This window comes from Primulina eburnea, unplaced genomic scaffold, assembly GCF_022965805.1.
Source record: "Primulina eburnea isolate SZY01 unplaced genomic scaffold, ASM2296580v1 ctg739_ERROPOS11973397, whole genome shotgun sequence".
NCBI lineage: Eukaryota > Viridiplantae > Streptophyta > Magnoliopsida > Lamiales > Gesneriaceae > Primulina > Primulina eburnea.
In genome coordinates, this window is record NW_027331510.1 from 567,543 (window position 1) to 595,537 (window position 27,995).

General features: G+C 41.4%; 1 protein-coding gene and 1 pseudogene across 1 annotated transcript in view; both read left to right on the top strand.

The window, feature by feature from the left end:
• LOC140821908 (protein SIEVE ELEMENT OCCLUSION B-like) overlaps positions 1-27,995 on the top strand; it is a 61,882-nt gene that overhangs the window by 807 nt on the left and 33,080 nt on the right. The window lies entirely within an intron of this gene.
• LOC140821791 (protein SIEVE ELEMENT OCCLUSION B-like) lies at positions 14-20,044 on the top strand (annotated as a pseudogene).

The following is a 27,995-nucleotide window of genomic DNA, read 5'->3' on the forward strand; positions in this document are numbered from 1 at the left end:
TAGCAAATAATGTACTTCCGGAACAGAAGCACATTCCCTAACCATGGACCTCCTAAAATCAATGTCAAACTACCCATGGGATGCCAAAGTGGTCATTACCTTTGCTGCTTTCTCCATCAACTATGGCGAGTTCTGGCTCGTTGAGCAACTTCACACAAAAAATCCACTAGCCAAGAATGTTGCCACACTCAAAGTTTACCCAGCCCAATGGAACATTCCAGTGATTTAATAAAGAAATTTGAGGCGGTAGTTGACCTCTTATTTGCAACAACGAAGATGATCCACTGTATGATAGAATTCAAGGAGCTTCCGTCTCTCTACATTAGCCGGGAATCACCAGAAGTGGAGACTACCACTTCTCATATTCCAATAGCTGTTTATTGGATCATAAGGAGCCTTCTGGCCTCTGCATCAGTACTCCTGAACCTTATCGGCACTGGTCACGAGTATGATGCTCTTAGTTCTTATTATCTCCCCTTTCTTATCGCTTATAACTGAAACTATCCACTTATTTTCACAGCGAGAAATCTTTGAAACTGTCTTTTGTTGTGTATCAAGGTACATCTCGTCAACTGCTGAGTCATGGGAGATATCAAGTTTGGCCCATAAGCTCTCAGTCATGTTGGAGCACCTACAAAAGCAACTGCAGATTTGTAAGGAATTAATCGGTAAGTCACATGTTGATTCGAATTGTCTAATAATAACGGATACTCTGGTAAGGTAACAAAGATAGTAAATGTAAACAAGGGCGATAGACTAGAAATATATTTTTTTAACCCTCAAATTCACACATCCGGTCGAACTCAAACCCACAATGTATGTCCTTAAAAAGTCCTTAAAAACCAAGGCTTGAGTATTTGGTTGGTCACTAACACACCAGAATGATGAAATACTTCAAACTGCACAAAACGGTAGTGTGATACCCACGTCGCATGGATCATGTTGTCATGTATGTGTAGTGTGACACCCTGACCCGTTACGAATAAAAATACAGCGAAATTTAAAATTTTCTTTCAAATGGAAGGAGTTTCAAAATACATTTCATAAAGTGTTTAAAAAATGCAAATACATTATCATTCAAATGATTTAACAAAAATACAAATCAATCATTTCTATGATCATGTCCCAAAATGCTTGCAAAACATCATCCTTCCAATCTTCGTATGCATATGACTCTTGACCACAATCAACGTTCTGATCCGTCGCTCTTAACTGCATCACATGAAAATAACTGAAATGAGTATAAAAACTCAGCAAGTGGAACTCTTACATAACAATGATACATATCATACTCTGTAAAACATGACTTTGAAATCATAAATACCATCACTCTGAAACATAAATACTGTAGCAATAACTGTAGCAATAACATAGCAATAAGATGGTATTTCTCTTTACTCTGGTTGGATTGATATCAATAGTATCTCTCACTGTGGTGCTCGTATCCCAAATCGATATAAACCGATAACTCTGAGGGATATAAGCCTATGGGCGTTGATCAACTAATTGCATGCAATTCTCTGACTATGTTTCTACCAATCCAATAAAACATTTGAACTCTCTATAACATTTAAACAATCACTTTGGAAATCTATCTTTTCTCTTGTATTCTCTTTTTCAATAAATGAGACATACAATGCCTCCAATACATATACAATAGAATCAATACATAACTATGAATCAAATGAAGGGAATAACACTTTGAAATCATTAAAACACCATACATATAATATCATGTGAGCAAAGGGATGAAATTCCACTTACAAACCACAATAACACCTGATTCTAACTCTTGGTACACCACCTACAAACAATAATCCATAAATAATACCATTATCAACTCTATATCCAAGAATCCAAGTCAAATAATCCAATGAACCATCAAAAACATCAACCTATAACATCTCATCTCCAAAACCATGAAAGAACACAACCAAAAACTTACCTTAGCTTCCTAGCACCAAGGAGAACCTCGATCTCAAGTCGAAAATCGAACTAGATCCAAGAATCAAAGGTAGGAAGCAAAAGAAATGGAAGAAAACCCTATTCCTTAGGGAGAAAATCGAAAATGGAGGAAAGGAAAGAAGGAGAGTGAAGCCAACAACTCCAAAAAGTAACTTAAAATCTCGCCCATACCTCCATAAATCAAGACCGCGGGTGCGCTCCAACCAGCACCGCGGGTGCGCTATGCTCACGGCAATCCAAATAATTCCCTGAACTCGATGACCGCGGGTGCGGTCCTGCAATTACCGCGGGTGCGGTACAAACAACACCGCGGGTGCGGTGAACTCTCGGCAAAACCATCAAAATCCAGCATTAATGACCGAGGGTGCGGTCCTTGCAAGGAGTGCGGGTGCGGTATGGTCACGGCCATGAAACAAACCCAAGCAACTAAGATCGATCTGAAACGCTGAAACGACGCAACACCAACAACTAACAATAACAACCAAGCCATAAAACAATAATACCAACTACACTATAACCCAAAACACAACTATAATCATCTAATCATAAAACCCAATAAACAAACAAAGCTTAAACCGTACCGTACACCGGGCTCGGCTATTACAATCTCTCCTCCTTAGAGGAATTTCGTCCTCGAAATTGACGTCACTGCACGAACAACTCAGGATACTTCTCTCTCATCTCATCCTCTTGTTCCCACGTAGCCTCTTCGATCAAATGGTTCCTCCAAAGGACTTTAACAATGCCGATCTCTTTGTTCCTCAAAACTCTAACTTTGCGATCCAAAATCTCGACCGGAATCTCTTGGTACGTCAAATTCGGCGTCAAGTCCAATGGCTCGTGGTGAAGAACATGGGAAGGATCTGCAATATACTTCCTGAGCATCGATACGTGAAAAACATTATGAACTCTGTCAAGATCTGGCGGTAGGGCTAATCTGTAGGCTCGGTCACCAACTCAGTCCAAGATCTCAAACGGGCCAATAAACCTCAGACTCAACTTGCCCTTCTTGCCAAAACGCATCACACCCTTGAGAGGTGCTATCTTCAGAAACACGTGATCGCCAACCTCAAACTGCAAAGGCCTACGACGAACATCTGCATAGCTCTTCTTAGGGATGTAAATGAGCCGAACTGTTCACGAGTTTTTCGGATCTCGGCTCGTTAAAAAGCTCGTTTGGGCTCGTTCGTTAAGCTTATCGAGCCGAGCGCGAGCCTTATTTTGGGCTCGACAATTTTTTTGAGCCGAGCTTGAGATTAATGATGTTAGGCTCGTTAGCTCGTGAACATGTTCGATAACTGGCTCGTGAGCTCGAGCTCGAGCTCGGCTCGTTATGCTGGCTCGTGAGCTCGAGCTCGAGCTCGGCTCGTTTAAGTGGTTCACAGGAGTGGTATAAAAAAAAAGGAATATCAGCGACGGTTTTTACTAAACCGTCGCTATATAGCGACGGTTTTCATTAAAACCGTCGCACATTAAATTAAGCGACGGTTTCTTAAAACCCGTCGCTATTATAGCGACGGTTTACATAAAACCGTCGCTATAATAGCGACTGTTATGAATAAACCGTCGCCGATTAATATCAGCGAAGGTTTTAGAAAATCGTCGCTAATAGCAACGGTTTAGGGTTTTAGGGTTTAGGGTTTAGCGTTGTCCTTACAATCGAAAAAAATGTCAGGACAAACCATATTTAAACGAAATTACAAACCATTTGTGTTTTCTAATAAAAATTACAAAATTGTGGATGTCAATCGAAAAAAGAGTCTTGGATATTACGAACCATTTGTGTTTCCTACGCAAGCCTCGCAAGTTGTGTATTTGACTTATCCAACAACGAAGAGAGCAGAATCAGATTGGATGCATGTGAGTACTCTACGTAGGCGAGCTTATGTCACTGATGTTGAGCCAAATACTGAGCATAATCAAATTGATGTGAACGATGCATTTCAAAACAACGAAAGTGGACATCATGACATCTCAACTCAATTTCTTTTATCGTCTCAAAATCTAGTCGATGTTAATGTTATGTACGACAACGAAATTGATTTGAACTGAAAGTGAAATAGAAAAGGTTCAATATTCGAGCGACGATGTTCGTGACATTTATTGAATTGTACTTTGGAAAAAATATATATTTCATTAATTATAAATGTTAATGTTTTACAATTATTGAATTTATTTTAGCGAGCACGACATGGCAGAGATCTAACGTCATGGGAGCTATACGTTCACACACATCGACATGCAGATGGATCTTTCGTTGACACGCGATTCACCTGATCCACGTAAGTTTATTAAATTTCGTTATTCTCATCAACATTACATTAAGAAAATTCAATTTGATTCATTTTAAATCAACATAACAGGAGGAGATGTAGCGCTACATGACTGATTCATTTTGTATGAAACACTTGTATTATTATTTGCAGATTAATAATATGATTACATTTCTCAAAATTTGTTAATTTTTTTCGATTATACAACACAATATATTTTTATTTCAGATTTAAATAATTATAACATTTAAAAAAAACAATTAGCGACGGGTTTTTGTTCAAACCGTCGCGACATTAGCGACAGTTGTAGAAAAACGTAGCCGATTAGATCGGCGACGGTTATGCGTAACCGTCGCTGTTGGCGACGGTTGAAGAAAAACGTCGCCGATGCAGATCGGCGACGTTTTTGTGAATACCCGTCGCTATTAGAGACGTTTTAATCAATACTCGTTGCTATTAGCGACGCTTTTACTCGAAACCCGTCGCTATTAGCGAACCCGAGCCAGGCTCATTAAACAAGATAAACGAGCCATTAACGAGCCGAGCCCGAGCTTCATAAATTCCGAACGAGCCGAGCCCGAGCTTCAAACCCGAGGCTCGTAACGAGCTCGAGCCGAGCCCGAGCCGAGAAAAAAGTGAAACGAGCCGAGCCCGAGCCAGCTACTGCTCGGCTCGACTCGGCTCATTTACATCCCTAGCTCTTCTTTCTCGACTGAGCAGTCTTCATCCTCTCACGGATAACACCAACAACATCGGCTGTATGTTGGACCAACTCTGGTCCCAACATCTTCCTCTCACCAACCTCATCCCAAAACAAGGGAGATCTACACTTCCTGCCATAAAGTGCCTCATACGGTGCCATGCCAATCGTCGCCTGGTAACTGTTATTGTACGTGAACTCCACAAGAGGCAATTTAGAATCCCAGCTACCAGAATAATCAATAGTACAAGCTCTGAGCATATACTCAAGAATCTGAATGACTCTCTCTGACTGACCGTCGCTCTGAGGGTGATAAGCTGTACTAAACGCTAACCGCGAACCCATAGCTCTGTGCAAACTCTTCCAGAACTCTGAGGTAAATCTAGGGTCACGATCAGACACGATCGACACAGGAACCCCATGAAGTCTAACAATCTCTGCTATGTAATCCTCGGCATACTAATTCATTGAGTACGTCGTCTTGACTGGGAGAAAATGCGCTGACTTGGTCAATCTATCAACAATAACCCAAATGGAATTAAAACCATTCTGCGTTCTGGGAAGATCAGTCACGAAATCCATAGTTATATGCTCCCACTTCCACTGAGGAATCGACAAAGATAGCAATGTCCCAGCAGGTCTCTGATGCTCAATCTTCACCTGCTGACAAGTAAGGCACTGAGAAATGAACAAAGCAATATCTCTCTTCATACCTGGCCACCAGTAGAGTCGACGTATATCCTGATACATCTTCGTGCTTCCTGGATGAATCGAATAAGGTGCGGTATGAGCCTCTGTCAAGACGTCTCTCCGAATATCGTCGCCAGTAGGAACACAAATACGGCCTCTGAAAGTCACCAAACCATCCCCATTCAAACCAAACTCGGAGTTCCCTCTCTCCTCGGCTCTAGCTCTCAACTCTGTCAACTGAACATCATCAGTCTGCTCTCTACGGATCATGTCCGTCAATGTAGCCCGAATGACCAACGCTGAAAGACGAGCAATGGTCCCCGGAACTACCAAATCAATCTCCTCTCTCTGCAAATCCATCATCAATGGTCTCTGAATCAAAGAACTCAAGGAAGAACTCGACTTAAGGCTCAAAGCATCAGCCACTACATTCGCTTTCCCCGGGTGGTAACTGATCTTCACATCATAATCTTTAACAAGCTCTAACCACCTCCTCTGCCGCATGTTGAGCTCTTTCTGGGAAAATAGATACTTCAAGCTCTTGTGGTCTGTGAAGATCTCACACTTTTCGCCATACAGATAATGTCTCCAAATCTTCAGGGCGAAAACCACAGCTGTCAGCTCTAAATCGTGCGTCGGATAATTCTTCTCATAATCCTTCAACTGTCGAGACGCATAGGCAATAACCTTACCTCGCTGCATCAGCACTGCACCGAGACCCTTCATCGACGCATCGGTAAAGACAACAAAATCCTCAGAACCACTGGGCAAAGAAAGAACAGGAGCTGTCGTCAACTTATCCTTCAACTCTTGGAATGCACTCTGGCAATCAATAGACCATTCGAACTTCACAGTCTTCCTCGTCAGATTGGTCAACGGCAGGGCAATCTTGGAGAAATCTGAAATGAAACGACGATAATAACCCGCCAAACCAAGGAAACTGCGTACCTCTGATATAGTGGTAGGAATAGGCCACTTCTGAACTGCCTCTATCTTCAATGGATCAACAGCAATGTCATCCTTCGAAACCACATGGCCTAGAAAAGAAATCTGATCCAGCCAAAACTCACACTTCTTCAGCTTGGCAAACAACCTCTTCTCTCGCAACAACTGAAGAACAACTCTGAGATGCTCGGCATTAAGCTCTCTGGTCTTGGAATAGATCAAGATGTCGTCGATGAAGACAATGACGAAGCTATCCAGATAAGGCTTGAACACTCGGTTCATCAAGTCCATAAAGACTGAAGGAGCATTGGTCAAACCAAAAGACATCACAAGAAACTCATAATGACCGTACCTGGTCCGGAACGCTGTCTTAGGGATATCGGACTCCCTAACCTTCAACTGATAGTAGCCAGACCGAAGATCAATCTTCGAGAATACAGTAGCACCATGAAGCTGATCAAACAAATCATCTATCCGTGGCAACGGATACTTATTCTTGACAGTCACTTTGTTGAGCTCCCTGTAGTCGATACACAGCCGCAAAGAACCATCTTTCTTCTTGACGAAAAGAACCGGAGCTCCCCAAGGCGAAGAACTCGGACGAATAAAACCCTTGTCTAAAAGATCCTGCAACTGCGCCTTCAACTCCTTCATCTCAGTAGGGGCCATCCTATACGGAGCCTTAGAAATAGGAACCGTACCTGGAGCTAGATCAATCGAAAACTCAACATCTCTATCCGGCGGCAAACCCGGAACATCATCCTCAAACACATCAACAAACTCCCTCACAACATCAATATCATCTATGTTCAACTTAATTAGTCTATCCACATCCACAATAGAAGCCAGAAATACATCACAACCTCTACACATCAACTTCTCAGCCTCAAGACAAGAAATAAAAGGAAGGACCAGCGAAGTACATGTGCTGGCGAGAACTCATCCCTGGCTATCATCTGCAAAAGTCACTGTCTTAGCAACACAATCGATAACTGCACGGTAAGTCGAAAGTCAATCCATGTCAAGAATAACATCAAAGGCAACCATAGGGATAACAATCAAATCAGCGAAGACAACTCGCTCCTCAATACGAACAGGGCACGCAAACACAATCGATGTCGGGCACAACATGTCTCCCGAAGGCAAAATAACATTCAACTGGAGGGGAAGAACAGAAGGAACTATGCCCAAAGATCTCAAAAACAATTCAGACATAAAAGAATAAGTAGCACCAGTATCTATCAATGTCGTAGCTACTCTGTCTGAAATCAAAATAGTACTAGAGATCATAGAAGAATCATGATTAATACCTTCCTTGGTCATCGTAAAGATACGACCCTGCACCTTCCCTTGGCTCGCTCCTTTAGGACAATCCCTGGCAATGTGGCCTGCAGTGCCACAACGGTAACAAGAATGAGTTCCAAATCTGCACTCTCCTCGATGATGCTTGCCACACTTAGAACACAGCGGCTTCTCGGGATCAACTGGAACTGGAGGTGGTCTAGGACCCGACTCCATCTTGCCCTTCCCTTTGAAACGATCCTTGCCTCTCTGATTCGAGCCCTGGCCTCTCTTAACAACAGCTTGGTGCCTCTCTTGCCTCTCTCTGGTGATGTCCTTCTCATCCTGCTCGGCCAACAAAGCCTTGGACACAATCTCCTTGAAAGTCACAGCTTTGGACATGTTGATATCTCTTCGAATCTCTGCTCTAAGGCCTCGAATGAAATGAGCACCTTTATCTTTGTCGTTCGAAGCAATATACGGAACAAATAAGCAACCCTCCTCGAACTTCAAAATATACTCGTCAACGTTCATGCTCCCCTATCGAAGCTCCAAGAACTCCGTAACCTTCCTCGCTCTAAGTGCGTCGGGGAAATACTTGTCGTAGAACAAATCTGTAAACTCTGACTGTAATAGCCGAGCCCGATGTACGGTACGGTTTTAGCTTTACTCGTATTTGGGTTTGTGATTAGATGATTAGAGTTGTGTTTTGGGCTATAGTATTATTGGTTATTATTTATTTGAGGTATTAGTTGGTGTTGATTGTTCGTTTCAGCGTTTCGGATCGATTTTAGTTGGATTTGTACTGTTCATTGCCGTGAGTAGAGTGCACCCGCGCTCTTAGAAGAGTGCCCCTGCGGTGTACTATTCATCATTTTGCATTTGGGAGGCCGTGGCATGACCGCACCCGCGGCAGTGCAAGGACCGCACCCGCGGTGAGACCGCACCCGCGGTAGTAGAAGCGCCGCACCCGCGGTGTTTGTGCATGGGATTTATTTTGGAATGCCGTGAGCATACCGCACCCGCGGTGGTTGAGTGACCGCACCCGCGGTGGAGGTATGGGCGAGATTTTAAGTTGCTTTTTGGGAGTTGTTGGCCATACCTTACCCATTCCTTTCTCTTCCATTTCGATTTTCCTCTCCATTGCTAGGGTTTTCCTCCATTTCTTTAGCTTCCTACCTTTGATTCTTGGAGTTATTTGGATTTCCGTCTTGAGATCATCATTCTCCGTGGTATAAGGAAGCTTAGGTAAGTTTTTGGTGCGATTCTATCGAAGTTTTGAGTTTAGTGTTGGCTTGGAGTTGATGTTTGAGTTGGTTAATGGATTATTTGACTTGTTTTTGGGATTTTAGAGTTGATATTGGTGTTATCTTTGGACTATTGTTGTAGGTGGTGGCTAAGAGTTTATTTGGAGGTGTGCTATTGGGTTGTAAGTGGAATTTCATCCCTTTGCTCACATGATATTATATATATTGTGTTTTAAAGGTTTCAAAGTGTTACTCCCTTCGATTGATTCATTGCTATGTATTGATTCTCACTATTGTTATAAAGGGAATACAAGAGAATATGAGATTGCGAAACGACGGCTTTAAATGTTATTCAGAGTTCAAATGTTTTTATTGGATTGATTAATCATAGTCAGAGCATTGCATGCAATTAGATGATCATCGACCATAGGCTTTTATCCTGCACAGTTATCGGTTTATATCGATTGGGATACTAGCAACCATAGTCAGAGATACTATTGATATCAATCCAACCAGAGAAAAGAGAATACCATCTCATTGCTATTGCTATTGCTATTGTTATTGCTACGTTATCCATGTTCAGAGTTGATGGTATTCATGATTTAAAAGCCATGTTTTACAGAGTATACTTTGTACCATTGCTATGTTAGAGTTCCACTTGCTGAGATTTATTCTCATTTCAGTTTATTCATGTGATGCAGATAAGAGCGACGGACCGGGACGTTGACTGTGGATAGGGGTCATATGCATACGAAGATTGGAAGGAAGATTTTGGCATGATCATCGGAATGATATTTTGTATTTTGTTATGTCATTTAAATGATCATGTATTGCTATTTTGTAAACATTTTATGAAATGTATTTTGAAACTCCTTCCATTGAAAGAAAATTTTAAATTCCGCTGTATTTTTAATTGTAACGGGTCAGGGTGTCACATTTAGTGGTATCAGAGCACCGGTTCTTCGGACCAATGCATATGACTTCGTCTACTTTCAACTGTCCGGGTATGTTTTCTTGCATCTATCTATTCATTGTTATATATTGATTGTGTCTTGTGAGCAATTGTAGAGTATGCCACCTAAGAGGAAAGCAGTAGAGGAGGAGGATAGTTCTTCCTCGAGAGTTGTCGATGAGTTCGGCAAGTTGCTTAAGGAGCAGGCTAAGGTGCATAGCGAGCAGATTCAGCAGCTCATTCGTATGCAAGGTACTGGCCAAGGTAGAGGGCAAGGTAGAGTTCCAGTAGCTCAGGCAGTTGGCACCGATGCCGTCTTTTCTGCTTTCAAGAGGATGGATCCGCCGGAATTCGCAGGCAGTTCTGATCCGCTAGTTGCTGTTGAGTGGGTCAAGGCTTTAGAGGCGATCTTCGATCATCTGCAGTACGAGGACAAGGACCGGATCAGTTGTGCTGTTTTCATGTTGGTCAAGGCCGCCCGCATTTGGTGGAATGCGACCAAGGTTGGTGTTACTGTTGCGACACTGAAGTGGTCAGAGTTTACAGACTTGTTCTACGACAAGTATTTTCCGGATGCCATTAGAGCGAGGAAGGTTTCAGAGTTCTTGGAGCTTCGACAGGGAGGCTTGGATGTTGGTGAGTATATCCTGAAGTTTGAGGAGGGTTGCTTGTTTGCTCCGTACATTGCTTCGAACGACAAGGACAAAGGCGCTCATTTCATTCGAGGCCTCCGAGCGGAGATTCGACGGGACATCAACATGTCCAAGGCCGTTACTTTCAAGGAGATTGTGTCCAAAGCTTTGATGGCCGAGCAAGACGAGAAGGACATTGCCCGGGAGAGGCAAGAGAGACACCAGGCCATTGCTCAGAGAGGCCAGGGTTCGAATCAGAAGGGCAGGGATCGTTTCAAGGGTAAAGGCAAGATGGAGTTCAGTCCTAGACCTCCGCCAGTTCCAGTTGCTCCAGTTGATCCCGAGAAGCCACTGTGTCCTAAGTGTGGCAAGCATCACCGTGGAGAGTGCAGATATGGCACTCATACTTGTTACCGTTGTGGCACGGCAGGCCACGTTGCCAGGAATTGTCCGAGAGGAGATAGCCAAGGGAAGGTTCAGGGTCGTATCTTTGCGATGACCAAGGAAGGTATTAATCATGATTCTTCATTGATCTCTAGTACTATTTTGATTTCAGGCAGAGTCGCTACGACTTTGATAGATACTGGTGCTACTCATTCGTTTATGTCTGATTTTTTTTTTGAGATCGTTGGGTATAGTTCCTTCTGTTCTTCCCCTTCAGCTTAGTGTTATTTTACCTTCGGGGGATGTTTTGTGCCCGACCTCGATTGTGTATGCGTGCCCTGTTAGTATTGAGGAGCGAGTTGTCTTCGCTGATTTGATTGTTATCCCTATGGTTGCTTTCGATGTTATTCTTGGCATGGATTGGCTTTCGACTTACCGTGCAGTTATCGATTGTGTTGCTAAGACAGTAGCTTTTGCAGATGATGGCCAGGGAGGAGCTCTCGCCAGCACAGGTACTTCGCTGGTCCTTCCTTTTATTTCTTGTTTTGAGGCTGAGAGATTGCTTTGTAGAGGTTGCGATGGGTTTATTGCTTCTATTGTGGATGTTGATAGATTGATTAAGTTGAATGTAGATGATATCGATGTTGTGAGGGAGTTTGCTGATGTGTTTGAGGATGACGTTCCGGGTTTGCCACCGGATAGGGATGTTGAGTTTGTGATCGATTTAGCTCCAGGTACGGTTCCTATTTCTAAGGCTCCGTACAGGATGGCTCCTACCGAGATGCAGGAGTTGAAGACTCAGTTGCAGGATCTTTTAGACAAGGGTTTTATTCGTCCGAGTTCTTCGCCTTGGGGAGCTCCGGTTCTGTTTGTCAAGAAGAAGGATGGTTCTTTGCGACTGTGTATCGACTACAGGGAGCTTAACAAAGTGACTGTCAAGAACAAGTATCCGTTGCCTCGGATAGATGATCTGTTTGATCAGCTCCATGGTGCTACTGTGTTCTCGAAGATTGATCTTCGGTCTGGCTACTATCAGTTGAAGGTTAGGGAGTCTGATATCCCTAAGACAGCTTTCCGGACCAGGTATGGTCACTATGAGTTTCTGGTCATGTCTTTTGGTTTGACCAATGCCCCTTCAGTCTTCATGGATCTGATGAACCGTGTGTTCAAGCCTTATCTGGATAGCTTCGTCATTGTTTTCATCGACGATATCTTGATCTATTCCAAGACCAGAGAGCTTCATGCCGAGCATCTCAGAGTTGTTCTTCAGTTGTTGCGAGAGAAGAGGCTATTCGCCAAGTTGAAGAAGTGTGAGTTTTGGTTGGATCAGATTTCTTTTCTAGGCCATGTGGTTTCGAGAGATGGCATTGCTGTTGATCCATTGAAGATAGAGGCGATTCAGAGTTGGCCTATTCCTACCACTGTTTCAGAGGTTCGCAGTTTCCTTGGTTTGGCGGGTTACTATCGTCGTTTCATTTCAGGTTTCTCCAAGATTGCCCTGCCATTGTCCAATCTGACGAGGAAGACTGTGAAGTTCGAGTGGTCTATCGATTGCCAGCGTGCATTTCAGGAGTTGAAGGACAGGTTGACGACGGCTCCTGTTCTTTCATTGCCTAGTGGTTCCGAGGATTTTGTGGTCTATACCGATGCGTCGAAGAGAGGCCTTGGTGCAGTTCTGATGCAGCGAGGTAAGGTCATTGCCTATGCGTCTCGTCAGTTGAAGGATTATGAGAAGAATTATCCGACGCACGATTTGGAGCTAGCAGCTGTGGTTTTCGCCCTTAAGATTTGGAGACATTATCTGTATGGCGAGAAGTGTGAGATCTTCACAGACCACAAGAGTTTGAAGTATCTGTTCTCTCAGAAAGAGCTCAACATGCGGCAGAGGAGGTGGTTAGAGCTTGTCAAGGATTACGATGTGACGATCAGTTACCACCCAGGGAAGGCGAATGTTGTGGCTGATGCTTTGAGCCGCAAGTCGAGTGCTTCGTTGAGTTCTTTGATTCAGAGGCCATTGTTGATGGATTTGCAGAGAGAGGAGATTGATCTGGTGATTCCAGGTACCATTGCTCGTCTTTCAGCGTTGGTTATTCGATCTACTTTGACGGACAGGATCCGTAGAGAGCAGTCGACTGATGTTCAGTTGACAGAGTTGAGAGCTAGAGCAGAGGCTAGAGGGAATTCAGAGTTTGGTCTGAATGGAGATGGTTTGGTGACTTTCAGAGGCCGTATTTGTGTTCCTACTGGCGACGATATTCGTAGAGACGTCTTGACAGAGGCTCATACCGCACCTTATTCGATTCATCCAGGCAGCACGAAGATGTATCAGGATCTTTGTCGACTCTATTGGTGGCCAGGTATGAAGAGAGATATTGCTTTGTTCATTTCTCAGTGCCTTACTTGTCAGCAGGTTAAGATTGAGCACCAGAGACCTGCTGGGACATTGCTATCTTTGTCGATTCCTCAGTGGAAGTGGGAGCGTATCACTATGGATTTCGTGACTGGTCTGCCCAGGACGCAGAAGGGTTTCAATTCTATTTGGGTCATTGTTGATAGATTGACCAAGTCAGCTCATTTTCTCCCAGTCAAGACGACGTACTCGATGAATCAGTATGCCGAGGACTACATTGCAGAGATTGTTAGACTTCATGGGGTTCCTGTGTCGATTGTGTCTGATCGTGACCCTAGATTTACCTCAGAGTTCTGGAAGAGTTTGCACAGAGCTATGGGTTCTCGATTAGCTTTCAGTACAGCTTATCATCCTCAGAGCGACGGTCAGTCAGAGAGAGTCATTCAGATTCTGGAGGATATGCTCAGAGCTTGTACTATTGACTACTCTGGTAGTTGGGATTCCAAGTTGCCTCTTGTGGAGTTCACATACAACAATAGCTACCAGGCGTCGATTGGCATGGCACCGTATGAGGCACTTTATGGCAGGAAGTGCAGATCCCCTTTGTTTTGGGATGAGGTTGGTGAGAGGAAGATGTTGGGTCCCGAGTTGGTCCAGCAGACTGCCGATGTTGTTGCAGTTATCAGAGAGAGGATGAGGACTGCTCAGTCCAGACAGAAGAGCTATGCAGATGTTCGTCGTAGACCTTTGCAGTTCGAGGTTGGCGATCATGTATTTCTGAAGATAGCACCTCTCAAAGGTGTGATGAGATTTGGCAAGAAGGGCAAGTTGAGTCCTAGATTCATTGGTCCATTCGAGATATTGGACAGAGTTGGTGACAGAGCCTACAGATTAGCCCTACCGCCCGATCTTGACAGAGTCCATAATGTGTTTCACGTTTCTATGCTCAGGAAATATATTGCAGATCCTTCCCATGTTCTTCGCCATGAGCCATTGGACTTGACGCCGAATTTGACTTACCAAGAGATTCCGATTCAGATTTTGGATCGCACTGTCAGAGTATTGAGGAACAAAGAGATCGGCATCGTTAAAGTCCTTTGGAGGAACCATTTGATTGAGGAGGCTACGTGGGAACCAGAGACTGAGATGAGAGAGAGGTATCCTGAGTTGTTCGTGCAGTGACGTCAATTTCGAGGACGAAATTCCTCTAAGGAGGGGAGATTGTAATAGCCGAGCCCGGTGTACGGTACGGTTTTAGCTTTACTCGTATTTGGGTTTGTGATTAGATGATTAGAGTTGTGTTTTGGGCTATAGTATTATTGGTTATTATTTATTTGAGGTATTAGTTGGTGTTGATTGTTCGTTTCAGCGTTTCGGATCGATTTTAGTTGGATTTGTACTGTTCATTGCCGTGAGTAGAGTGCACCCGCGCTCTTAGAAGAGTGCCCCTGCGGTGTACTATTCATCATTTTGCATTTGGGAGGCCGTGGCATGACCGCACCCGCGGCAGTGCAAGGACCGCACCCGCGGTAGTAGAAGCGCCGCACCCGCGGTGTTTGTGCATGGGATTTATTTTGGAATGCCGTGAGCATACCGCACCCGCGGTGGTTGAGTGACCGCACCCGCGGTGGAGGTATGGGCGAGATTTTAAGTTGCTTTTTGGGAGTTGTTGGCCATACCTTACCCATTCCTTTCTCTTCCATTTCGATTTTCCTCTCCATTGCTAGGGTTTTCCTCCATTTCTTTAGCTTCCTACCTTTGATTCTTGGAGTTATTTGGATTTCCGTCTTGAGATCATCGTTCTCCGTGGTATAAGGAAGCTTAGGTAAGTTTTTGGTGCGATTCTATCGAAGTTTTGAGTTTAGTGTTGGCTTGGAGTTGATGTTTGAGTTGGTTAATGGATTATTTGACTTGTTTTTGGGATTTTAGAGTTGATATTGGTGTTATCTTTGGACTATTGTTGTAGGTGGTGGCTAAGAGTTTATTTGGAGGTGTGCTATTGGGTTGTAAGTGGAATTTCATCCCTTTGCTCACATGATATTATATGTATTGTGTTTTAAAGGTTTCAAAGTGTTATTCCCTTCGATTGATTCATTGCTATGTATTGATTCTCACTATTGTTATAAAGGGAATACAAGAGAATATGCGATTGCGAAACGACGGCTTTAAATGTTATTCAGAGTTCAAATGTTTTTATTGGATTGATTAATCATAGTCAGAGCATTGCATGCAATTAGATGATCATCGACCATAGGCTTTTATCCTGCACAGTTATCGGTTTATATCGATTGGGATACTAGCAACCATAGTCAGAGATACTATTGATATCAATCCAACCAGAGAAAAGAGAATACCATCTCATTGCTATTGCTATTGCTATTGTTATTGCTACGTTATCCATGTTCAGAGTTGATGGTATTCATGATTTAAAAGCCATGTTTTACAGAGTATACTTTGTACCATTGCTATGTTAGAGTTCCACTTGCTGAGATTTATTATCATTTCAGTTTATTCATGTGATGCAGATAAGAGCGACGGACCGGGACGTTGACTGTGGATAGGGGTCATATGCATACGAAGATTGGAAGGAAGATTTTGGCATGATCATAGGAATGATATTTTGTATTTTGTTATGTCATTTAAATGATCATGTATTGCTATTTTGTAAACATTTTATGAAATGTATTTTGAAACTCCTTCCATTGAAAGAAAATTTTAAATTCCGCTGTATTTTTAATTGTAACGGGTCAGGGTGTCACACTGACCACTTCAATGCTGAAACAGTCACACCAACCTTGGTTGCATTCCACCATATACGGGCAGCCTTAACCAACATGAACACTGCACAACTGATCCTGTCTTTATCCTCATACTGGAGATGGTCGAAGATTGCTTCAAGCGCCTTGACCCACTCGACAGCCACTAACGGATCAGTACTACCTGCGAATTCCGGTGGATCCATCCTCTTGAAAGCAGAAAAGACGGAATCGGTGCCAACTGCCTGAGCTACTGGAGGAAGAACTATCCTCACCCTCTACGGCTTTCCTCTTAGGTGGCATACTCTACAATGTGCTCACAAAAGACATATCAATAAATAACAATGAATAGATGCAAAAGAAAACATACCCGGACAGTTGAAAGTAGACGAAGTCATATGCATTGGTCCGAAGAACCGGTGCTCTGATACCACTAAATGTGACACCCTAACCCGTTACGAATAAAAATACAGCGGAATTTAAAATTTTCTTTCAAATGGAAGGAGTTTCAAAATACATTTCATAAAGTGTTTAAAAAATGCAAATACATGATCATTCAAATGATTTAACAAAAATACAAATCAATCATTTCTATGAACATGTCCCAAAATGCTTGCAAAACATCATCTTTCCAATCTTCGTATGCATATGACTCCTGACCACAATCAACGTCCTGATCCGTCGCTCTTAACTGCATCACATGAAAATAACTGAAATGAGTATAAAAACTCAGCAAGTGAAACTCTTACATAACAATGATACATATCATACTCTGTAAAACATGACTTTGAAATCATAAATACCATCACTCTGAAACATAAATACTGTAGCAATAACTGTAGCAATAACATAGAAATAAGATGGTATTTCTCTTTACTCTAGTTGGATTGATATCAATAGTATCTCTGACTGTGGTGCTCGTATCCCAAATCGATATAAACCGATAACTCTGAGGGATATAAGTCTATGGGCGTTGATCAACTAATTGCATGCAATTCTCTGACTATGTTTCTACCAATCCAATAAAACATTTGAACTCTCTATAACATTTAAACAATCACTTTGGAAATCTATCTTTTCTCTTGTATTCCTTTTTTCAATAAATGAGACATACAATGCCTCCAATACATATACAATAGAATCAATACATAACTATGAATCAAATGAAGGGAATAACACTTTGAAATCATTAAAACACCATACATATAATATCATGTGAGCAAAGGGATGAAATTCCACTTACAAACCACAATAACACCTTGATTATAACTCTTGGTACACCACCTACAACAATAATCCATAAATAATACCATTATCAACTCTATATCCAATAATCCAAGTCAAATAATCCAATGAACCATCAAAAACATCAACCTATAACATCTCATCTCCAAAACCATGAAAGAACACAACCAAAAACTTACCTTAGCTTCCTAGCACCAAGGAGAACCTCGATCTCAAGTCGAAAATCGAACTAGATCCAAGAATCAAAGGTAGGAAGCAAATGAAATGGAAGAAAACCCTATTCCTTAATGAGAAAATCGAAAATGGAGGAAAGGAAAGAAGGAGAGTGAACCCAACAACTCCAAAAAGTAACTTAAAATCTCGCCCATACCTCCACAAATCAAGACCGCGGGTGCGCTCCAACCAGCACTGCGGGTGCGCTATGCTCACGGCAATCCAAATCATTCCCTGAACTCGATGACCGCGGGTGCGGTCCTGCAATTACCGCGGGTGCGGTCTCACCGCGGGTGCGGTACAAACAACACCGCGGGTGCGGTGAACTCTCGGCAAAACCATCAAAATCCAACATTAATGACCGCGGGTGTGGTCCTTGCAAGGAGTGCGGGTGCGGTATGGTCACGGCCATGAAACAAACCCAAGCAACTAAGATCGATCCGAAACGCTGAAACGACGCAACACCAACAACTAACAATAACAACCAAGCCATAAAACATTAATACCAACTACACTATAACCCAAAACACAACTATAATCATCTAATCATAAAACCCAATAAACAAACAAAGCTTAAACCGTACCGTACACCGGGCTCAGCTATTACATGTAGTTAGGAAGAAGTCTGAAGATTCGTACACTGCATTCAAGAAACTTATGGAGACTGCTCATATTGACAATATGAAAGTACTCAAGGGGATGATTCGTGCCCCAGATGAACAAATGCCACTATATAATGGTTCTAAAAGATCTAATGTTTGTTCTTTACTTTTACCAGATAAAATTTCAAGATATCTACAACTTAAAACTCTGAGAAGCTAAAGTTCTTTGCGTTACAGGAAAGGATTGATCGACTGAAGGCGAAGTATGTACTACTGCTGATTTCAGATCTCGACCTGCCTCACGAAGAGCTAAACATCCTTCATATGATCTACAACCAACAACAAATGAGGCATGAGTACGAGGTTTTATGGTTTCCCATTGTCAACCGAACTAACTCACTTTCCCAATCACAGGAACTACAATTTAAGGAACTGAAGATTTATAGTATGCCATGGTATTCGGTGGACCATCCTTCATTGATTGAACATGTAGCCATCAGATACATCCAAGAGGTCTGGAAATTTGTCCACATGCTGATGCTCGTAGTATTGGTTCCCCAGGGGAAACCATCCAATCTTGATGATTTACCTATGATGTGGATTTGGGGCAGTTTAGCTTTCCCCTTCACTAAAGCCAGGGAGACGGCTCTCTGGTCAGAAAACACCTGGAACATCGAACTCTTAGCAGATTCCATTGATCAACGAATTCCCGACTGGGTATGTGATCACCAAACTACCATGGATTTATTTTGTATCATGCTATCATATGTCTATAATTGCCGCGACATGTCAATGAATGCGATATTCACAAACAACACTCAGAACAAATCCTACATAAGAATCAAAGAAATGTGTGTGTTCTCCTATTCAACACCCCGAAACATGGGTAACTGCACCGCCCTTGTACATTTTAAAAAAATCATTTGTTCAGTAAGACAAGTACGTAATCCAAACCCAACTAGCATTTCACGAAGCTGATCACGGAGATTTCTTTTGGTCTGACAGATCAGGGACAACAGAGTGATATGCTTGTACGGTGGGGAGGACATTGACTGGATCCGTAAGTTTACTGTATCAACCAGAGCAGTTGCAAGTGCCCTAAACGTACCTCTGGAAATGCTCTATGTGGGAAAGCGCAATCCAAAGGATAAAGTCCGACTGTGCCATGAAGTAATTGATCGGGAGAAACTGAGCCACATCTTCTCACTCAAGGAATATTACGACTATGTCTGGTACTTCTAGGTGAGGCCGTGGAGCATGTGTAACACCAAGAAAAACACTTCCTTAAACGTGGAAAACGACCATGTGATGCAGCAGATCATGGAAGTGCCGGCATTTGACAGCAGTGACGAAGGGTGGGCAGTTTTCAACCAGGGAAACAATGAGATGACCAAGGGAAAAGGCGACATATTGCTGCCTGTTTTAGATTACTACATTAGTTGGCGGTACAAGGTGGATCATCCCGACAAGTTTGTCACCATGCTGGATGAGGCGATACGTGGTATCCATCGTGCCGGGGCATGCTGGATACATCCCCGACCAGGTGGTTTGCTCAGAGTGTGGCAAGATCATGGATAAGTACGTCATGTACAGATGCTGCACCGACTAAGGAACCATGATACATCCTTTTTGCTCGGAGAACTTGCTCTGGTTCTTCTACTTGTCCAGAATGATGACAAACCTTCTACTTTAATAACATGTGAGACGATACATTTCATCCTTTTTTTAATGTGTTTTGCGTACTTTTTAATTTACTTCTCTTGTTAAGGAAACAAATCTGGAGTGTGCTTGAAATAAGTCAATGCCAATTATATCTGAAAGGGGATCGGTTACGGTGACCGAAAGCGCAACGAAAGTTAAAAATTTCGATTTTTACATAAAAAATTTCGGCCACCATGAAGAATGTGTGTAGCAAATACAACAAACACCAAAATGACATTCATAGTGTGTTTAGAAATTTACCTATCAATCACAAGGATTGATGTATGGCTCCAACTAAGGTGTAAACACCTTAGCTCTTCAAAGGATGACAAATCTACAAGCTTCCAACCTTCAAAATTAGGCCCACCACCAACAAGGTAAATCCCCTCATAATTTAAACTAGAAAACTAAGAGGATTTTTCAAGGAGAAGAATATTTCTTCCTCAACACTCGAAGAAGAAATTGAGAGAAAAACTTGAGAGAAATTGTTGAGAGGTTTCGGCCATGGTGTTGAGTGAATGGGGGAAGGGAGACTTATCTTGGACTTGCAAAAAACTAAAAGCAAAAACATATTTTTGCATGCCATGCCTTGATAACCCAAAAAGTAGTCTCCAACCCTTCACCTCCCATGCATGCATATATTATATGGTTTTTAACAATTAAAAACCCATGGACTTAATTTAATTATCTCAAATATTTTTTAGACTAATTAAACATTACTTGAATTTACTCAAGTTCACTAGTTAAATAATTTATTTAAATTGAGCTCTACAAGACTCAATATAATTTAATTAATTCAACACTTGAATTAATTTAATTATTTGGAGTCTACTAGGTCCACTAGTGTTTAATTAATTCAACACTTGAATTAATTTAATTTAGTCCATAATAATGTTTATGAAAATCACAATTTTCAATTACATTATTTATTTGGTCAAATTTTAATTTAAGAACACATTCATAAATTAAAAATTACATTTCTCTCATAGAAGTCATACTTCTATTTTTCCTTACGTTTATAAACTCATTTATAAGCCGTTCAACACATTGAACTATTTTACTTCTCAACGGGATCTAGAAAGCTAGTACTTGTGTGGCCCTCAATGGTTCACTGATACAACTAGCCGTGGGTTCACATCTCTATGTGATTCGGACTAAACATGTCCTTATTTGAGCATGCCCCAATTGCTCCATTCTTACTTATCAACACTTTGATAACAAGAACGTCAGAACTCAAGTCTGATAGTACCCAACCAATCATGTTAAACGCCTAGCAGCATCGCTTACATGATTCATTAGGTATCAAATGATAGTGCCTGCAAGAACCATTCAATTATGGTTAGCGTACAGTACGGTCCCTTGAACTCATATATCACGACCGATTCGACAACCATTGGTTTATCGAGAGTTGTCAATGAATCGATACTATGTGTCATGTCGTAGTTGCATCGATGGTGTAATCTATGAAACCTCTTTCATAATTACCACCATACTCTGAACAGAGATTTCAACCTACACATACATGAGAACACATAGGATATCCATACCCGAAGGTAAGCGGTGAATCCCCGATTACAATGCATCGACTCCTATGTGTTTCGACAGAACACCCAACCTTGCGACCTTATGACCCCATGAGAGTAGGTAAACAAGTCAAAGTGTAATTCTAGCACATAGAGTCTCAATGTTGTCTCGGGTCATAAGGACTAATGGTGTACAACCATAAACTAGGACTTTTTCACTCGATAAGTGAGAACCACTTGGAAAGTCTTTTATGGAGGGTTGTTCAGTGCACTCTACAAGGAGCACCTATCTGCATGTTTGGACATCACAATGTCCCATATCAATGAAACATGGTACTCACATCGCAGATACTATTCTCTAACTCTAGCGGCTTATATCCTTCTTAATGGCGGCTGAATCGACTAGGAACCGTTTAGAATATACAGTATTACAAATATGAGTTTCATGATACTCATCATATGAGCATCTCATATTATTTCTACTATTTGTATATTCAAGGGCTTTATCTATGCAACTAGAATGGGTATACAGATAAAGATGTGCCAAAGTAATAATTTCAAATATTATTAAAATAAAGATTGCTTATACATAGATTTTCATTGTGAACACTTGGCTCGACGGACACCTACTCTAACAATCTCCCACTTGCACTAGAGCCAACTACCCATATGCTTCAAACCCATTGATTCGCGATGCATCTCGAATAATGGTCTAGGTAAAGACTTAGCTAATGGATCAGCAACATTATCTGCGGAGCCGACTATGTCAAAAGACACTTCTCCTCTTTCCACAATCTCTCCGAGGATGTGGTATTTTCTCAATACGTGTTTGGACTTGTGATGAGACCTAAGCTCCTTTTGCTTGAGCTACAGCTCCCGTGTTTTCACAAAACACCGGGACAGGGCAACTCCATTAGGAATGACGCCCAACTCTTGGACGAAATTCCTTATCCAAACAGCCCCTTTTGCTGCATCTGATGCAGCAATGTATTCGGCCTCTATGCTGGAATCCGCAGTATTGTCTTGCTTGGAACTCTTCCAAGAGACAGCAGCACCATTGAGCATGAATAAAACCTAGAGGTTGACTTCGAGTCATCGATATTGCTTTGGAAGCTAGAGTCGGTACAGCCTTCCAATTTCAGTTCTCCACCCTATAGATCAAGAACAATTTATTGGTCCTTCTCAACTATTTGAGGATGTCTTGCACAGCTTTCTGGTGTGGAAGACCAGGGTTCAATTGATATCTACTCACTACACTTAGTGCGAAAGCCACGTCAGGACGTGTAGATATCATCCCATACATGATGCTATCAATCGCAGATGCATACGGAATGCTTGTCTTCGCCGCTATCTCTGCATCAGTCTTGGGAGACATAGACTTGGATAGAGTCACGCCATGACACATTGGTAGATGTCCTCTCTTGGACTCATCCATCGAGAACCGCTTCACGATGGTATCAATGTATGTGGACTGGGTGAGACCAAGCAATCTTTTTGATCTATCTCTATAGATCTGTATTCCCAATACAAAAGATGCTTCACCCAAGTCCTGCATCGAGAACTTACTCGCTAACCATATCTTAGTTGATTGCAACATTCCTACATCATTCCCAATGAGTAGAATGTCATCAACATAAAGCACCAGGAATGTCACAACACTCCCACTGACCTTCTTATACACACAGGGTTCCTCGGGATTCTTAGTAAATCAAACTCTTTGATTGTACTATCGAATCTAAGGTTCCAACTCTTAGATGCCTGCTTTAGACCATAAATAGATCTCTGAAGTTTGCATACCATATGCTCACTTCCGATAGATGTAAACCCTTCAGGTTGAGACATGTAAATCTCTTCCTTAATATCCCCATTAAGAAAGGTTGTCTTAACATCCATCTGCCATGTCTCATAGTCATACCATGCAGCTATGGCTAGCAAAATCCTTATGGACTTGAACATTGCGACTGGGGAAAACGTTTTCTCAAAGTCAACTCCTTGTCTTTGAGTACATCCTTTTGCCACCAATCGCGTCTTGAAGGTCAATACCTTCCCATCCGCCCCAAGTTTCCTCTTGTAAATCCATTTACACCCTATGGGAACAATTCCCTCAGGTGGATCCACGAGATTCCACACTTGGTTCGAATGCATGGAATTCATCTGAGATTCCATTGCTTCAAGCCATTTGGATGAATCGGTATCAGATAATGCTTCCTTGAAGGTCTTTGGATCACATCCATGATTAGGCTCAACATGGCCCTCTTCAAGAAGCAGACCATACCTCATAGGTGGTCTCGAGACTCTCTCGGATCTTCTAGGAGTTTGTATCTCCTCTCTTGGCTCTTTGGGTGTGGGCTCTTCAATTGTGGGTGTCTCTCGAACTTCTTCGAGTTCTATCATCTCCCCTCTTCTATCCAATAGAAATTTCTTTTCCAAAAAGATTGCATTCCTAGAAACAAACACCTTTGTTTCTTGGGGATGATAGAAATAATATCCAACAGAATTCCTTGGATATCACACAAAGAAACATAAAATGGATCGACTATCCAATTTATCTCCCACTACCTGCTTCACATAAGCAGGGCACCCCCATATTCTAAGATAAGAATATTTGGGTGGCTTACCCATCCATATCTCATATGGTGACTGTCTTTGAATGGACATTTAGTGGAATATCTTTCAATTTTAAGTTGTAGAGATCGTTTTCAAGTTCTTCAGTACCAATTAAACATTCATTCTTGTAAATGTTGCAAACATCTTTGCTAAATAAACAAGAATGTCCATTTTTATCATCATAGAAATGGAAACAATGTTTTTCACAAAATTAGGTACAAACAAAACATCTCATAAAATTAACTTAAAACTATTGTTCAACAATAAGTAAACATCTTCAACAGCCTTGGCAGCAACTCTTGCTCCATTGCCCATTCTCAAGAAGGTCACATCTTCCTTAAGCTTCCTACTTCTTCCCATCACCTGTAAATCATTACAGAGATGTGAACCATAACCGGTATCTAATACCCAAAAAGTAGAGTTAATTGAAATGTTTACTTCAATTTAGAACATACCATTTCCAAAACCTTTCTGGGCAAGATATTCTCTGCAGTTACGCCTCCAATGTCCAGGCTTCTTGCAGTGATGACATACATCAGCAGTCTTGTCAGCCTTAACTGGTCTGGCTGCCTCAATGGGATTCGGAGATTGCCTCATTAAGGGCACGTTCTTCTTGGGACGTTGGAAAGAACGCTTCTTTCCCTTCCCATGTGGATCAATCTTCGTACCAGATGAAGAACCCACATAAAGAACCAGCTTCTATTTCTTGATGGTGGACTCAAAGGTCACAAGCATGTTCACCAACTCCTCAAGGGCCGGCTCCATCTTGTTCATGTCGAAGTTCACCACAAAAGGATCAAATGAGCTAGGCAGCGATAAGAGCAACACGTCAGTGGTAAACTCCGAAGGCAAGATCAGATTTATGCCAACGAGCTTGTCCACAAGCTCGATCATCTTTAGGCCATTCTCATGGACCGAGGCCCCATCTCGCATGCGCAAAGTGATCAGCTCCTTGACGGTAGCATGCCTAAGAGGACGTTTTTGCTCACCAAAGAGCTCCTTGAGATGCAAATGAATGTCAGCAGCACTCTTTGCATCCTCAAAACGCTTCTGCAGCTCATCATTCATAGAAGTCAGCATATAACACCTGGCTATCAAGTCATGGTCACACCATTCCTTGTAAGTCTGCAATTCCTCAGGAGTGCAGTCAGTCGGAGCCTCAACAGGAGACGACTCAGTCAGTGTATATGCTACCCTTTCCGAATTCAAGACGATTGTCAGGTTTCTTAGCCAAGTGAGGTAATTAGGTCCATTTAATATGTGTTTGTCGAGTATTGCAGATATCGGATTACGAATCGAAGACATTGTCAATTTGTACTGAAAAGTAAAAACAGATAAATGTTGATGACTATTTTAAAATATTTAGTAAGATATGAAGTTTGGACTTTTACTTCATAAAAATATTTGCTCCCACTGTTTTGACATCTTTCACTACCCTCTATTGAAAACGGGAAACTCCTTTCCTCAGTAGGTACGTAAGATCCAATTAGCGAATTATGATCCCGAATAATATCAGCCAATCACAATTCCTAAAAGGTAGTTTCCAATTGCATCACAATGCAACCCTTAACGTAAACTTTTGTCTCACGTTTGATTAGGACCCAATAATATGACGTCGTTCATCTTCACGTGTCAAGCCTTACCCATCGATGTTGAACCTTAATGGACGGTCGCCATGAGTTCCCTCAATAATATGAGCCGAAATCATGGGAGTTCCACGTAGTTCACATCACTATGTCAATGGATGTCACAGCTTTCCGGCACTCAGGACCCCCTCAATAATATGAGCCGAGCCCCGAGCACGGGTAGCATTCATCATGCACCCATTGTCGATGGAAGACATGGAAATTATAAACAAATTTATAATTCTTTTTTTCGGGCTTGATATTAATTTTGAATCTTATTCAAAATGAGGGTTTTTAATTTTGAAAGGTCTCATCATTAATTTTATTTAAAAAGCTCGCCATGTTTGATCGTATGTTTGCCGGATTCATGCAACTTTGTTATTATCATAATAATAACGCACATACTAATTATTTATAACATATCATGCATATATTATAAACAGTAAACAAACAAGGATGATCAATCGCCCCAATACTAATGGCCTGTGTGAGCTAAACACGGGCCTAGGTCCAATCCTAGGGTAATGCAAGGGATGCAAATGCAACTATTACATTAGCTTCCAATATTTACATGTCTTCGATCTTCATAATCATCATGGCCACCATCTTCCAATCTTGATCATCCACTATACTAATATTTACAAATAAATATCCATGACAAATAGGGATACATCTCATGGGGTTGGGAACGGACCATAAACCAAGCCCACTTTATAAATTAATAATTATTACAATCATTCAACACAAAATATCCTATCATACACCTAGCAAATTGGGCTTGGGCTTTTGATCATCCTTCATGCATAATATCACATATCATACACTATCATCACAATAATTAATTGATTCAATATTATATATCTTGATCCAATCACTAACCACCACGATTATAAACTAAATTAACAAAGTATACAAACAACTTTGTCTACTTTCTAATTAATTTATTTATAATCGAATTTCTTGTAAATCACAATTTACTATAAATAATTAAAGTCCAACTTAAATTATTTATTTCATGAGAAAATATTTGCAACTTTTGTAATTTTAAACTTAAGGGCCCAAAAACTTATTTTTCACCAAAAACATTTTTGGCCCATTTAAAATTCACAAACATGTTAGCCATCTAATGGCCCAACAACTCAAGGCCCATGACACTTTGATATTCCAAAACACTTTTGGAAACCCTAGTCGTCATCGCCGTCGTCGGATTCCGGCAACAAATTTTTTTTTAAAAAAGGGGGGCGTTCGGGCAGCCCGAGCTGCCCGACACGGGCAGCAACATGCTGCCCGAAATTTCCCCACAAAAGCCTCGGTATTTTGTTGCAAAAATACACTCATGCGGTTAGAAATCGATCTCAACATAATATCTTGTAATTGCTAAACAAAATCGTAACCATAGCTCGGATACCACTTGAAAGGGGATCGGTTACGGTGACCGAAAGCGCAACGGAAGTTAAAAATTTCGATTTTTACATAAAAAATTTCGGCCACCATGAAGAATGTGTGTAGCAAATACAACAAACACAAAAATGACATTCACAGTGCGTTTAGAAATTTACCTATCAATCAGAAAGATTGATGTATGGCTCCAACTAAGGTGTAAACACATTAGCTCTTCAAAGGATGACAAATCTACAAGCTTCCAACCTTCAAAATAAGACACACCACCAACTAGGTAAATCCCCTCTTAATTTGCATTAGAAAACTAAGAGGATTTTTCAAGGAGAAGAATATTTCTTCCTCAACACTTGAAGAAGAAATTGAGAGAAAACCCTTGAGAGAAATTGTTGAGAGGTTTCGGCCATGGTGTTGAGTGAATGGGGGAAGGGAGACTTGTCTTGAACTTGCAAAAAGCTAAAAGCAAAAACACATTTTTGCATGACATGCCTTGATAACCCAAAAAGTAGTCTCCAACCCTTCACCTCCCATGAATGCATATATTATATGGTTTTTAACAATTAAAAACCCATGGACTTAATTTAATTATCTCAAACATTTTTTAGACTAATTAAACATTACTTGAATTTACTCAAGTCCACTAGTTAAATAATTTATTTAAATTGAGCTCTACAAGACTCAATATAATTTAATTAATTCAACACTTGAATTAATTTAATTATTTGGACTCTACTAGGTCCACTAGTGTTTAATTAATTCAACACTTGAATTAATTTAATTTAGTCCATAATAATATTTATGAAAATCACAATTTTCAATTACATTATTTATTTGGTCAAATTTTAATTTAGGAACACATTCATAAACTAAAAATTACATTTCTCTCATAGAAGTCATACTTCTATT